Raw genomic sequence first — 5,000 nt, 5'->3', positions numbered from 1 at the left:
ACACACACACACACACAGTATACACGTACAGAAATGAGTGAGTGATAGTAACAGAATAAAATACAAATCGTGCACATGATAAATACGTGGAAATCGTATCGAGGCAAATATGTGGGTGGGAATCCATAACATGGCAACACAGCAACAACAAGGAATACTGGGAAAAAAGTCAGTAAAACAAGCAATATGAAATGTAACAAGATAAATATAACAAGATCGTGTGTGTGTGTGTGTGTGTGTGTGTGTGTGTGTGTGTGTGTGTGTGTGTGTGTGTGTGTGTGTGTGTGTGTGTGTGTGTGTGTGTGTGTGTGTGTGTGTGTGTGTGTGTGTGTGTGTGTGTGTGTGTGTGTGTGTGTGTGTGTGTGTATATAATCCTGGAAAATCATACGTCAAAAGCTGACAAAATCAAAATCAATAGCAAACAAAAATAATAAGAAGAATAAGAACAATTGGAACAACAACAAAGTTACAACAACAACGACAAGTACAGCTACAGCAACAACAACATCGATAGCACTGACAACATCAACATTAGCCGTTCCCGAGAGACTCAACCCCTGTGGAGAGGAATAACCAAGGTAACAGGGAACCACACCACGCCCTCCCTCTCAGCCGACCTTCCAGCCCCCCATCCCGGGAGAATGACCCTTCCCGGTGACCTCCAGCTTGTCCAGGGTCACCCCGCCAAGGACAGACACTCTTCCAGTGATGCAATAAGAGTAGTGAGGCTGGAGGAGGAGGAGGAGGAGGAGGAGGAGGAGGAGGAGGAGGAGGAGGAGGAGGAGGAGGAGGAGGAGGAGGAGGAGGAGGAGGAGGAAAAATAAAAAAAATGAAGGAGGGAGAATTGGAAAGGGATAATAGAGAAAAGAATGTGAGGGTCAGTACAAGAGAAGGAGAAGGAGGAATACAAGCAAGAAAATAAAATAAAAAGGAGACAAAAGAACGGTTAGGAAGAATATGTATGCAAAAATTCCTTTCGTAAATATGTATCATTTCCTTGAGTTCATATTTTTAGGTTTAGAAAGTCAGCAGCAGTACAGTAAAATTTTTGTAACACTGTATGTCATTCTCGCAGCTGGACACTCCATCTTTTTTTCTTGTTCATTTATGCCTTCTATCTAATTTCAAAAAGTCCTGCCATCCAAACAAAGACAAAATGAAAGACGGATATTCCAGGCATATTTTTCTTCACGTTTAGTTACCATTCAGATTGCTTAAGGGAGAATGTACAAATAAATATACAGATAAATATATGTGTAACACAAGGAAAAAAACAGTAAAAAAAAAAACGGCAGGCTTGAAAATGGAGGGGGCACGTAGGAAAAATTTATGAATCGAATAACTTACGTGAGAAAATTTATATCGGTGACACTTACCCATAATTTCTGGTGCTAAATCTACATGCAAACTTTACTATCGTCACCATCAAATTAAAATACAAGGCATAGAAATACCAGTACGATCCATTTACTGGCAGAAGGCACAGACACCTCAGGGATGCACACACACACACACACACACACACACACACACACACACACACTCTACTGCTGCATCTCCATTATATGAGTACGTTGTTGATAATAAAGCAAAACAACACACATGCGGCGTTCACGGCACTACAGTGTCTGCACGGACCGAGGGACCAACACAAAGTGACGTAAAGGAACACACTGTGACAGAAAAATCCCCAGCGAGTTACAATGTGTCTGTTCTTTATTTGTGTTTCTCGGCGATGTGTGTGTGTAACAACAACAACAGTTACTGCTGCTGCTACTGCTACTACTGCTGCTGCTGTTGCTGCTTCTGCTGCTCCTACTACTTCTCTTCCTCCTCCTCCTCCTCCTCCTTCTACTACTACTACTACTACTACTACTAATACTACTACTACTATTTCTACTACTACTACTACTACTACTACTACTACTACTACTACTACTACTAGCATTACTGAAAAAAAATACATTAACAGTACATTTTTTATTTTTTATTTTTAATTTACTTGCCATTATTGTTATTATTATTATTATTATTATTATTATTATTATTATTATTATTATCATTATTATTATTATCATTAATAATATCATTAATATGATTATCATTATTTCTACCATTAATGAATCATCGTTACAAAATAATGTGGTTGTTGCAATATGAGTCTATTACATTTTTTTTTACATCTACAAAAATAACTACGTTTATTTTTTACTGCAAAAGCATTAGATATAATTACTATTGCAACAGTAAAAATAAAAGTTACTACTAGTACTACTACTACTACTACTACTACTACTACTACTACTACTACTACTACAATCACTATTACTACTACTACCACTACTACTACTACTACTACTACTATTATTACTACTACTACTACTACTACTACTACTATTATTATTACTACTACTACTACTACTACTACTACTACTACTATTACTACTATTATTATTACTATTACTATTATTACTATTACTATTATTACTACTTATGTAACTACTACTACCACTACTACTACTACTACTACTACTACTACTACTACTACTACTACTACTACTACTACTATTACTATTGCTATTATTATTGCTACTACTACTATCATAACTACTGCTGCTGCTGTTGCTATCATTGTTGTAACTGGTTAGTCCAAATATGGAAAAGGTTTATATTCCTTCTAATTCATATAAGTGTTGCCTAAACCTCACTTAGAAAATACGGAATGAAAATGAAGAAAACTACAAAATACTGACAAATATTAATGAAACAAGGCAGTGCTTCATGTTTACAAAAGCTTTAAGAAGTGAATGTCAAAGTTTTAATTAACCGCAATATGATTTCAAGTCTGTAAATATTAAAAACAATGAAAAACCCCTATTGACAATTATGACGAAAATGCTTTAGAAGACGAATTACTTAACATGCAATAGAAAAAAAATGCGTTGATGGGGCACAAAATTGGGACAGACGAAAGCAATAGATCAGTGTTAGTGTGTGTGTGTGTGTGTGTGTGTGTGTGTGTGTGTGTGTGTGTGTGTGTGTGCCGGGACATTCCGCATCACGACAGTCGGCCTGATTGTGTGTGCGTGTGGTGGTATTGGAGGAGGTGGAGGTGGAGGTGGAGGTGGAGGTGGAGGTGGAGGTGGAGGTGGAGGTGATGGTGGTGGTGGTGGATGAAAGGGGTCTCTGGCAATGCAAGGAATGACCGACCGCCTCCCACACCCACGGCTCGCAGATCAACCCTTGCCGACTCCCGCAGACGACAAGCCCTTGAGACAACCTTTACACCGGCGATCACAACATTTACTGCAATACACTACCCATTCATTCGCCCGCCGCAAGCAATAACGTTTTCCAAGTGGAACGCGCGTCTAAGTGGCACGGTGAGGCTCCTTGTGCTGAGCCTCCCTGCCTACGAGTCGCCTGCCTGCTGCATTAATACATTGTAGAAAGACTCCTTTTCGTAAAAACACAGGCAAGGTGATGGGGCTGTCGACCTTGTGGGTCTGGTGGCGTTGTCTGGCTCAGCGGTGGCTGTGCGGGCCTCCCTGGGCCGCGGGAGGGACGGGGAGGTGGTTGGGAGGGTGAGTGTGTCGTGGCGAGACAAACTTTGGGTTAGTATCGACAGGGAGAGTGACCTACCTACTGCGACGGTGTGCGGGCCACATCTCGGGCCGCCGCGCCGGCTGATGTCAACAGCTGGGCTATACATCACCTCACGTCACTTCAACACCTGTGAGGGACAGAAGCAGTCTTGCAGTAGGTCAGCTTTCTGCTGAGCAGGTCATGAATTCCCAGAGATCCAGAGCCTCACCTTGAGGAAGGACACACAGCTTGCGAATTGCATCTTGTTATCTGAATTTTTTCCTGAACTTATTTTTTCATTTCGCTTCCGAGTTGCCACAAAGAAGATGCTGACACCAACTTGCATGGTTGGAAGCAGTGGTAGATGCGGCTGAGGCTGCGGCTGCGGTCAAGGGTCTCAAAGTGAAGGCCTTTGAAGATCCAAGTACAAGGCGGCGGCGAAGCTCACCCTCACGTCCTGTGGAGGTCAGCGGGCAAAGGAGCAGCATCTGGAAGGCAGCGACTGGCTGCTGCAGCACCGCCCAGACGTGTGACCAAGGTCCCTGGTGACTCGCAGCCTCGCATCTCGCCAAAGGTGATGCACGTACAATCAAATTATAGTTGGGTCCATGGCCTTACTAGATAAAGCATCTGTGAATTTGATTTACACCTGGACACATTCCCGATGTCCCGGAGACAACTATTACATTACACATCATTAGGATGATTTTTGGTTTCCTGATAAAGACTCACTCCACAAGTTTCAGCGGCGACGCTCATCTCAAGTCGCTATAAACGACTCACGTCATCGCAAACTGTCACTGTAATGGCTTCCCTGCCAACATGATTTCGATCATCTATTTCTGGAGAGTCAGCGAGGGTATCAAGAAGGCTCGAGGTCGGCGGTACGGTCCGTGTAGCCTGAAGGAGGGACCAAGCACCTGTACAAAAGGACGCAGCCCGCGGCACGCTCACATATAATAACAAGGTTGTCTGGGTATGTACTACCTGACCCACGCCCGACGCACGCCCATCACATCCCATGCCCCACGCTCTCCTTCTCTCGCTCTCTCTTTCGCTCTACAAGCTGGATCACTAAATCGCTCCCATCGCCAAGTCGGGTATGGCGTGCGTGGCGGCTGCAGCGCGGGGCCCGTGTGCGGCTGCCCGGGCCGAGGTGCAACTGGCGCTATGCATGCCCACTCTGCCGTGCCCAGTCACCTCAATACTAACCCCGCTGGTAGGGTCCCGACCTCGCTTCATACCAGCCACCAGGACAACCCGTTCTCTTCGCCCGCTTATTGCACCCTCCAGCACCACCTCCACCCCCGCCCACACGTTATGATTCACACCCTCCCATGGCTTCCCCGCTGCCTCTCAAGGGGACTTCCTAAGGCAGGCTGGAGTGTTCTTAAAGACTCGCAAGGCGGGTGCAT

General features: G+C 44.2%; 1 protein-coding gene across 11 annotated transcripts in view; it reads right to left on the bottom strand.

The window, feature by feature from the left end:
- The window catches only part of LOC123516581, a 299,402-nt gene that overhangs the window by 262,393 nt on the left and 32,009 nt on the right, over positions 1–5,000 (bottom strand). For 4 of the 11 annotated variants that reach the window (XM_045276090.1, XM_045276095.1, XM_045276091.1 and 1 more), the window contains exon 1: positions 3,643–4,809. The exons of 2 other annotated variants lie outside the window; for them this stretch is intronic. The gene's annotated coding sequence lies outside the window, so the exon portion shown is untranslated. Of the gene's footprint in view, positions 1–3,642; positions 4,849–5,000 lie in introns of those variants that run through there. 5 more of the 11 variants (XM_045276099.1, XM_045276098.1, XM_045276097.1 and 2 more) reach the window with 4 other exon arrangements.

This window comes from Portunus trituberculatus, chromosome 41, assembly GCF_017591435.1.
Source record: "Portunus trituberculatus isolate SZX2019 chromosome 41, ASM1759143v1, whole genome shotgun sequence".
Lineage (NCBI taxonomy): Eukaryota > Metazoa > Arthropoda > Malacostraca > Decapoda > Portunidae > Portunus > Portunus trituberculatus.
Note: the sequence above shows the minus strand (reverse complement) of the source record. Positions and strands in the feature narration are given on the sequence as shown.